The sequence below is a fragment of the Bombina bombina genome, chromosome 5, assembly GCF_027579735.1.
Source record: "Bombina bombina isolate aBomBom1 chromosome 5, aBomBom1.pri, whole genome shotgun sequence".
NCBI classification, from domain to species: Eukaryota; Metazoa; Chordata; class Amphibia; order Anura; family Bombinatoridae; genus Bombina; species Bombina bombina.
This window is the reverse complement of record NC_069503.1, coordinates 6,588,383-6,599,425: the sequence shown is the minus strand read 5'-3', so window position 1 is coordinate 6,599,425 and position 11,043 is coordinate 6,588,383. Positions and strand designations below refer to the sequence as shown.

General features: G+C 38.1%; 1 protein-coding gene across 1 annotated transcript in view; it reads left to right on the top strand.

The window, feature by feature from the left end:
• Positions 1–747: 747 nt before the first annotated feature.
• Positions 748–11,043, top strand: part of TMUB1 (transmembrane and ubiquitin like domain containing 1) — a 49,013-nt gene continuing 38,717 nt past the window's right edge. The window contains exon 1 of the mRNA XM_053713255.1: positions 748–845. The gene's annotated coding sequence lies outside the window, so the exon portion shown is untranslated. The remainder of the gene's footprint in view (positions 846–11,043) is intronic.

Here is an 11,043-nt window from a genome sequence, read left to right as displayed (position 1 = left end):
TTAGCAGTATTCTCTAAACAATGTGTAAGTATATGGCAGGGAATATATTTAACAATCTTCCTTTAAACTAAACCTGCAATCAAACATACATTTGCTAAGACAATAAAATTAATCTAAATATCTGAATTCTTTATTATTAGTAAATAACTATGAACATGTTGATACGTACATATTTGTAATGATTAGAATATGAGTCAATATTATGAGCGTTAAAACAAAAACTGTTTAAAATGTGTTATGCAAAGCTCATGCCAATTTACTTTAAACCCAATCTTTCATTCAGAGCTGCATTTAAAATATTACAATGAGACCTAAAATAGCAGTTACAAACATTCAGCAATATGATTTACAGTGTTAATTTAAGCAATAGGATAATATATATGTTCTGCTATTTAACTGCAATCCTAATACAAAATTAACTTACAATATCAGAACTTGCACAGATGATTTACTTAACAAATCAGATACAGATTTAAACAATACCTAGGCTTATGATTACCAATTTAAAATACAATATACTTCACCAATTTTGAACCAATTCGTAGCGGTCTTTAGGTCATCTCAGAAGACAGATAAGTAATTTTTGCAATCAATGAGAAGGAGGTGGTCAGCTTGTTTAGATTGGTTTTAAAATGCCCAGCAGCAGATATCATCCAAAGTTAAAACGGCCTTCTTTCTTTTTCTCTTTTGCTTACTTATATATGTTTTCAATCATTGATGACATCATGTGGGTGGCACTACGGGAGCTGACCTTCCCATTGGTTATCTGGGAAGTCTATTCGGATTGGCCCTTGGTCACCACGGAAACGCATCCTTTAAGCAGTTAAATCTCAACTGCTATACCGGTATTGGCCCTTAGGTGGCATCATTACAATCAGACATAGCAACATTTGAAACAACTTAAATCAGTATTTTTATGAAAGGGTTATACATTTTATCATAATTTACTGCAACAACTATTCACAATATTTGTTTTGGATAAGTTATATCTTAATGAATTTTCTGATCATTTTGATATGAAATATCAAATACATCTAACATTATATTAAAATAATTTATATTTCATTTAGTCTAACAAAAAAAAAATGTATATTTCATAGTCATACCACATCAAAGTAACTTCCATATCTTCATCTCACTATATTTTACAAGATGTATTTAAAACTTTATAAACATTTATTTAACATTCATATGATATGATTTATTTCATTTCATGCAGGCATTCCATCTCTTTCTAAGTGCATAGATTGATGCCCATGACCAATGGTTGTCTGCAATAAAAATAGAAATAATTATTAGAAGTGATCCAAGCGTTCATATGTCTAGGGTCCATCTGAAATAAGATTCAGTATCATCAATTATTTCTTTCCAGGTTCACAAGTATTTATTTATATTCTTAAAAACACAGAGGCTAAGTAAGATCTTTTATGTTTTCAAAACCTGTATGTCTTGTATTTATTTTCCTAGTATATTTTATTTGAAATCTAACTACAGTTGTTTTCAATTCATGTGCTGTTATCCTAACGTTCTAACTGCCCATTCAGTAACTTCAGACTCCCTGTCTCCCACTCCACATGGGGTCCCCTGCACCAAAGGGCAAATGCTGAAAATCTCACATGACTTGTCACCTGAGCTAGATTCCTAGGTATATTGGGAGGGGTAAATAGATTTTATCTCACATTGCCAAGCAGTCATACATATGGTTTTCTGAAACTGTGGCTACATTTTAATTAAACCAAATGTTGTATTGTCAAGCCTTTGGAGACATCCTGGAGATGTGTATTCAGAATTTTACCTGTGTTAATTGAAGAAGTGGGGGAGAACCAAACCTGTCTGAAGCCAGTTCTTCTGAATGCAATGAGTCATTTTTTTTACTGATCAGTGAAATATCTGATCAAAGATACAGCTTTATTAATCTTGAAATATATGATTAAAATATATATTTATTAATCTCACATATACCTTGACATGTGTATTGTGATATCTCGTATGGATCTATCTGGCATTTCTAAGATAGCTTTAGGGTCTAAAGAGAATTGCTCATTCTCTAGAAGTGATGTTAAGGGGGAGGGTTTGGATGTTAAGTTAGTATTTCTGGTTAAGAATAATTCCCACATGTTGTATGTTTCGTCTATCAGTGGTGAGGAGTATGCCAATGTATTCATCAGTTTCCCCATACTCCAGCATAATCTCCCTAAGTGCAGTGAGTCAGCTATGGAGTGTTCTAGTTGTACCCAATGTTTATGGCTAAAGTGGATATGCCAATCAACTATCCACTGTAGAAAGATGGCCTGTCTATATAAAGTTATATTGGGTATTCCCAGTTCACCTGGGTTTTAGGGGTTTGCAACACTCTGCTGTTAATCCTAGGGGGTTTCCTGTGCCACACAAAGTTGCTGAATGCTTTCTGTATGGATGAGCCAAGATGGGAGGTCCCAAATGATGGTTTTCTTGATTGGTTCGTAGTTTCTGGGATTAGTTTATATTGTATGTTTCCTCCATTTTCCTCGCTAAATTAATCCCAAGGTAGTGGAGAGAATGACGACACCAGATAAAGGGAGTCAGTTGTCGAACTTTATGTAGGGTGTGGTCGTCTAGGTTTATGTTTAATACTTCAGATTTAGATGTGCTAATTTTAAAGTTTGAGAGCGTGTGAAATGTTTGGAATTCTTGTAATAGGGGGATTGAGGTTTCTGGGTCAGTGAGGGTGAAGAGTATGTCATCTACAAAGAGGGACATTACATATGATTGTGATCCAATTTGAATACCCTTGATAAAAGGGTTATGTCGAATTTTGGTCGCTATAGTTTCTAAAAAACAGGCGAACAAAAGGGGGGAGAGGGGACAACCCTGCCTAGTGCCATTTGATATTAAGAAGGGACGGGATAGGGTGCCATTAATAAGTAATCTGGCGTTGGGATAGGAGTACAAAGAAAATATCCTATTCAGTATTTGTGGGCCAAGGCCCGTATGTGTTAGTGTAGAGCGCAGAAAATCCCAGTCAACACAGTCAAAGGCCTTTTCTGCGTCAATAGACAGCAGGATTCCTTGGACTCCTCTGTCTTGTACGTAATGTATGAGGTTTAAGGCACTGACCGTGATGTCTTTGGCCTCCCGTTTGGGTATGAATCCCACTTGGTCCTGGTGATTTAGATTGGGTAATATACGGTTCAAACGATTCGCCAGTATTTTCGTGTAGATCTTTGCGTCCGAGTTTAGGAGATAGATAGGTCTGAAGTGGGATGGGTGATCTAGCGCTTTATTAGGTTTTGGGATCAAGGTTATGTGAGCTTCTAGTGACCTAGTGGAAAAAAGCCTTTGTATCATCTAATTAAATAAATTAGATAGTTGAGGTTAGAGATCCTCTTGAAAATGTTTATAATATCTATTTCCAAACCCGTCAGGACCCGGAGTTTTGCCTATTGGTAAGTCTCTAATCACTTTTTTAATTTTGTCTATTGATATGGGATCTTCTAATTGTTCCTGTTGGAGATTTGCAGGAGGTGCAGAGATAAGTATGTATTTATTGCATTAGATCTCTTCTGTTTGTCCATGGGCGTTAGATTAGTGTGGTCGCGTAGATTATAAAGTTTTTGGTAGTAATCTCTAAAGGTGTTTGATATGGAGTACTGGGATCTGTTTGTGTCGTCTTTTGATGTGTAATATGTAAGATTTCTGTGTTTTTTTGTTTTAAATATTGGGCTAAAGATCTACCTGACTTATTGCGCCCTTCATAATGTGTCTGTTGCCGTTTTAGCGTTTAACATTTGTGCTCCTTGTTATAATAAGATACTAGTTTCCCCCTTTCTAGTTGTAGGTCAGATAGTAAAGTATGATTAGAGGGGGAGCATTTGTGTTTTTGTTCCAGTGTTTCTATATTTGTCAGAATGGAGGCTAAATATATGCGTTTTTGTTTAGTTTTAGATGCCTTTATACTCATTAGCTTGCCTCTTATCACACACTTGTGTGCTTCCCATATGTCACATAGTAATATAGCAGATGAGGTTGAAAAAAGACCGAAGTCCTTCAAGTTCTACCTATACAAATCTAAAATACTTGCAAAAAGCTCCAGTTAAGCTTAAATAATCCCAGTAAAAGGCGACCCATTTAATACTAGCAATCATATCTATGAATTTAGTTTATAGACAGAAATGTATTCAAACAATTTTTAAATGTATCTAGAGTATCGGTATTTACTACCTCCTTTGGTAATGAGTTCCACAATTTTATTGCTCTTACAGTGAAAAAACGTTTGTCACTGAAGGATATGTCTGGTGTGGTGTTGTGTGAAAAGTATTCTAAGATAGATTGTGAGATCTGTTGGCTTACTAACGGGTCTGATATGAGATAAACATCCAATCTCCAGATTGTGAGGCCTAGTTATCAAGCCGTCAACCTCAAATACGCTGGAATTCCGCAGCATATTTGTGGCGAGGCTGATTCGCCTTAGTTATCAAGCCCTACACACCGGCAAAAGTAGAATTTAGTGACGTATGCTTCGATCCGCTGGACTCAGTCCGACACAGATCGATTCTTACATCACTCCAGATGTTCCGCACACAAGTTCGGCACAATCTGACTACTTTTGCTAGTTATCAAAAACTAGCAGGTACGCTCGGCACTTTTCCGGCCCTGCGTACCTGGAGGCGGCGGATCCCATAGGAATCAATGGGAGTCTGACCATAGCGAAAGTTCATGTTCGCTGCTGCCAGATATCCCATTGATTCCTATGGGAGCTGTCTACACCTAACACCCTAACAAGAACCCCGAGTCTAAACACCCCTAATCTGTCCCCCCTACACCACCGCAACTAAATAAATGTATTACCCCCTAAACTGCCGCTCCCGGACCCCGCCGCAACTATAATAAACTTATTAACCCCTAAACCGCCGCGCCTGGACCCCGCCGCAACTATAATAAACGTATTAACCCCTAAACCGCCACTCCCGGACCCTGCCGCAACTATAATAAACTTATTAACCCCTAAACCGCCGCTCCCGGACCTCGCCGCCACCTATATTAAACGTATTAACCCCTAATCTGCCCCCCCTACACCGTCGCCACCTATAATAAATTTATTAACCCCTATCCTGTCCCCCCTTCACCGCTGCAACTATAATAAAATGATTAACCCCTAAGCCTAACACCCCCCTAACTTAAATATTAATTAAATACATCTAAATATTATAACTCTTATTAACTAAATTAATCCTATTTAAAACTAAATACTTACCTTTAAAATAAACCCTAATATAGCTACAATATAAATAATAATTATATTGTAGCTATCTTAGGATTTATTTTTATTTTACAGGCAAATATCAATTTATTTTAACTAGGTACAATAGCTATTAAATAGTTATTAACTATTTAATAGCTACCTAGTTAAAATAAAGAGAAATTTACCTGTAAAATAAAAACTAACCTAAGTTACAATTACACCTATCACTACACTATCATTAAATAAATTATTCCTATTTAAAACTAAATACTTACCTGTAAAATAAACCCTAAGATAGCTACAATATAACTAATAGTTACATTGTAGCTATTTTGGGATTTATATTTATTTTACAGGCAACTTTGTATTTATTTTAGCTAGTTAGAATAGTTATTAAATAGTTATTAACTATTTAATAACTACCTAGCTAAAAGAAATACAAAATTACCTGTAAAATAATCCTAAGCTAAGTTACAATTAAACCTAACACTACACTATCATTAAATTAATAAAATAAATTACCTACAAATAACTACAATTAAATAAACTAACTAAAGTACAAAAAAATAAAAAAAATAAGTTACAAACATTTAAAAAATATTACAACAATTTTAAGCTACTTACACCTAATCTAAGCCCCCTAATAAAATAACAAAGCCCCCCAAAATAAAAAAAATGCCCTACCCTATTCTACATTAAAAAGTTAACAGCTCTATTACCTTACCAGCCCTTAAAAGGGCCTTTTGCGGGGCATGCCCCAAAGAATTCAGCTCTTTTGCCTGTAAAAAAAAAAATACAGCCCCCCCAACATTAAAATCTAAAACTATACAAATATGTCAGATGTTAAACAACACAATGTACAGGGTGACTAGAATAGAGTACAATACTCCCCTCTCAAATGACCGCTGCTCTCTAACAGTCTCTCCCAACCGGACTGTGAGTAGAAAGTGAATCGGATATATAGAGGCGCTGATCTTGAATCTCGTGTATATGGACGTACACACTGAAGAAAGAAAAACTTGGCTTGTGATTTGCAGAAGTTAACAACAAATTAATGTGCAGTATACTCCGAAAAATTCAGAGTTCAGCTTCTTCAAGAGGTTTTTCTGTCTCAACTTTCCCAATTTCCACACTGTATTTGTGTCTGTGGATAATGAAAATTGCACTGCAGGTAATTGAATCTTTTGCTTGATAAAAAGTGCAATATACTCACTCCGATAAATTTCGGAATCCGGCTCCTCAGAACATGTTGTGTAGTTTGAAAATACTTCCAAAAAAGGCAGCAGAAATACTTGTTGTGGTAAAAAACAAATATTTATTAAAACATAATAAAATGCTCTTATTTATCTTGGCTCTACGCGTTTCAACGACAATATCGTCTTTTTCAAGAGCAGTAAAAAAGTGCAGTAAAAAACTTCCAATTGTTTTTACTGCTCTTGAAAAAGACGATATTGTCGTTGAAACGCGTAGAGCCAAGATAAATAAGAGCATTTTATTATGTTTTAATAAATATTTGTTTTTTACCACAACAAGTATTTCTGCTGCCTTTTTTGGAAGTATTTTCAAACTACACAACATGTTCTGAGGAGCCGGATTCCGAAATTTATCGGAGTGAGTATATTGCACTTTTTATCAAGCAAAAGATTCAATTACCTGCAGTGCAATTTTCATTATCCACAGACACAAATACAGTGTGGAAATTGGGAAAGTTGAGACAGAAAAACCTCTTGAAGAAGCTGAACTCTGAATTTTTCGGAGTGAGTATACTGCACATTAATTTGTTGTTAACTTCTGCAAATCACAAGCCAAGTTTTTCTTTCTTCAGTGTGTACGTCCATATACACGAGATTCAAGATCAGCGCCTCTATATATCCGATTCACCCCCAACATTAAAACCCACCACCCACATACCCCTAATCTAACCCAAACCCCCCTTAAATAAACCTAACACTACCCCCCTGAAGATCATCCTACCTTTAGCCGTCTTCATCAGCCAGCCGACCACTGATGGAACAGAAGAGGAGATCCACAGCGGCCAAAGTCTTCATCCAAGGGGCGCTGAAGAAGTCTTCCATCCGACTGAAGTCTTCATCCAAATCAAATCAAAACTTCTAAGCTCTTGTCAAGTACTTCATTCTGTTCTTCGTCCTTCCATAGCGCAGTGCATGGAAGTAATAGGATTGATGGTTGCAGCAATGGACATAGTTCCTTTTGCACGAATTCATCTAAGACCATTACAACTGTGCATGCTCAGACAGTGGAATGGGGATTATACAGACTTGTCTCCGACGATTCAAGTAGATCAAAAGACCAGAGATTCACTCCGTTGGTGGCTGATCCTGGACAACCTGTCACAGGGAATGAGCTTCCGCAGACCAGAGTGGGTCATTGTCACGACCGACGCCAGTCTGGTGGGCTGGGGTGCGGTCTGGGAACCCCTGAAAGCTCAGGGTCTATGGTCTCGGGAAGAATCTCTTCTCCCGATAAACATTCTGGAACTGAGAGCGATATTCAATGCTCTCAAAGCTTGGCCTCATCTAGCAAGGGCCAGATTCATAAGGTTTCAATCAGACAACATGACGACTGTTGCATATATCAACCATCAGGGGGGAACAAGGAGTTCCCTGGCGATGGAGGAAGTGACCAAGATAATTCAATGGGCGGAGGATCACTCCTGCCACTTGTCTGCAATCCACATCCCAGGAGTGGAAAATTGGGAAGCGGATTTTCTGAGTCGTCAGACATTCCATCCGGGGGAGTGGGAACTCCATCCGGAAATCTTTGCCCAAATAACTCAGTTATGGGGCATTCCAGACATGGATCTGATGGCCTCTCGTCAGAACTTCAAGGTTCCTTGTTACGGGTCCAGATCCAGGGCGACTCTAGTAGATGCACTAGTAGCACCTTGGACCTTCAACCTAGCTTATGTATTCCCACCGTTTCCTCTCATTCCCAGGCTGGTAGCCAGGATCAATCAGGAGAGGGCTTCGGTGATCTTGATAGCTCCTGCGTGGCCACGCAGGACTTGGTATGCAGACCTGGTGAATATGTCATCGGCTCCACCATGAAAGCTACCTTTGAGACAGGACCTTCTTGTTCAAGGTCCATTCGAACATCTGAATCTGGTTTCCCTCCAACTGACTGCTTGGAGATTGAACGCTTGATTTTATCAAAGCGTGGGTTTTCAGATTCTGTAATAGATACTCTGATTCAGGCTAGAAAGCCTGTAACTAGAAAGATTTATCATAAAATATGGAAAAAATATATCTGTTGGTGTGAATCTAAAGGATTCCCATGGAACAAGATAAAAATTCCTAAGATTCTATCCTTTCTACAAGAAGGTTTGGAGAAAGGATTATCTGCAAGTTCTCTGAAGGGACAGATCTCTGCTTTATCTGTTCTACTTCACAAAAGGCTGGCAGCTGTGCCAGACGTTCAAGCGTTTGTTCAGGCTCTGGTTAGAATCAAGCCTGTTTACAGACCTTTGACTCCTCCCTGGAGTCTAAATCTAGTTCTTTCAGTTCTTCAAGGGGTTCCGTTTGAACTCTTACATTCCGTAGATATTAAGTTATTATCTTGGAAAGTTTTGTTTTTGGTTGCAATTTCTTCTGCTAGAAGAGTTTCAGAGTTATCTGCTCTGCAGTGTTCTCCGCCCTATCTGGTGTTCCATGCAGATAAGGTGGTTTTGCGTACTAAGCCTGGTTTTCTTCCGAAAGTTGTTTCCAACAAAAATATTAACCAGGAGATAGTTGTACCTTCTTTGTGTCCGAATCCAGTTTCAAAGAAGGAACGTTTGTTACACAATTTGGACATAGTCCGTGCTCTAAAATTCTATTTAGAGGCTACTAAAGATTTCAGACAAACATCTTCTTTGTTTGTTGTTTATTCTGGTAAAAGGAGAGGTCAAAAAGCAACTTCTACCTCTCTTTCTTTTTGGCTTAAAAGCATTATCCGATTGGCTTATGAGACTGCCGGACGGCAGCCTCCTGAAAGAATCACAGCTCACTCCACTAGGGCTGTGGCTTCCACATGGGCCTTCAAGAACGAGGCTTCTGTTGACCAGATATGTAAGGCAGCGACTTGGTCTTCACTGCACACTTTTGCCAAATTTTACAAATTTGATACTTTTGCTTCTTCGGAGGCTATTTTTGGGAGAGAGGTTTTGCAAGCCGTGGTGCCTTCCATTTAGGTGACCTGATTTGCTCCCTCCCTTCATCCGTGTCCTAAAGCTTTGGTATTGGTTCCCACAAGTAAGGATGACGCCGTGGACCGGACACACCTATGTTGGAGAAAACAGAATTTATGCTTACCTGATAAATTACTTTCTCCAATGGTGTGTCCGGTCCACGGCCCGCCCTGGTTTTTTTAATCAGGTCTGATGAATTATTTTTTCTAACTACAGTCACCACGGTATCATATGGTTTCTCCTATGCATATTTCCTCCTGTACGTCGGTCGAATGACTGGGGTAGGCGGAGCCTAGGAGGGATCATGTGACCAGCTTTGCTGGGCTCTTTGCCATTTCCTGTTGGGGAAGAGAATATCCCACAAGTAAGGATGACGCCGTGGACCGGACACACCGTTGGAGAAAGTAATTTATCAGGTAAGCATAAATTCTGTTTTTTGTACTTTAGTTAGTTTTTTTAATTGTAGTTATTTGTAGTTATTTGTAGGTAATTTATTTTATTAATTTAATGATCGTGTAGTGTTGGGTGGTTTAATTGTAACTTAGCTTAGGATTTATTTTACAGGTAATGTTGTATTTCTTTTAGCTAGGTAGTTATTAAATATTAATAACTATTTAATAGCTATTGTACCTAGTTAAAATAAATTGATATTTGCCTGTAAAATAAAAATAAATTCTAAGATAGCTAGAATATAATTATTATTTATATTGTAGCTATATTAGGGTTTATTTTAAAGGTAAGTATTTAGTTTTAAATAGGATTAATTTAGTTAATAAGAGTTATAATATTTAGATGTATTTAATTAATATTTAAGTTAGGGGGGTGTTAGGGTTGTTGCGTACTGCATATGAGAAACAGGCGGATGACCTGGCTCTGAGACTCAAAGAAAGAGGTTACGATTCACCAACGATTATGAGGGCAAGAAAAGATGTAGAGAGGATCCCTAGGGAGAAACTTCTGACTTTAGGCAAGAGGAACAAGGGGGGTGGTTCAGATTTATACAAATTTGGTGACAGGGTGTCTTTCATCACTGTCTACTCCAAGCAGTATGATGAAATCTGCGGGATAGTGAACAAACATTTCGGCCTTTTGTCGGCGGATGATGGGCTGACTGACACAGTGGAGAGGGGTATCAGATTTGCCTACAGAAAAAACAAGACGATAGGTAATATGGTTGCCCCTACCAAGATTTGGAGAGAACTCCCCAATCAGACGTCCTCTTGGTTGACATCTTTGGGAGTATTTAAATGCCATTACCACACTTGTGTGGCATGTGAAAGGATTATTGTGGGGGACACGTTTGTCTCCATGGCGAGTGGGGAGAGATTCAATATTAAATATTGTCTAAATTGCAGACAAACTTACATTGTATATCTCATCACTTGCAGCTTGTGTTCCTTACAGTATGTGGGACTCTCAACACGAGAGGCCAAAACTCGTATTAAGGAACACTTGTCAGACATCAGGATTGGCTCCAAAACGACTCCCCTGGTTAGTCACTTTGTTGAGACTCATAATAAGTCACTAAGGTCCTTTGTTTGGACCATTATTGATAAGGTTCCCTTAAGAAAAGGCCAGGGAGATAGGGTCAATAAACTTGGAGAAAAGGAGGCATTCTGGATCTTTAAGTTAAAGA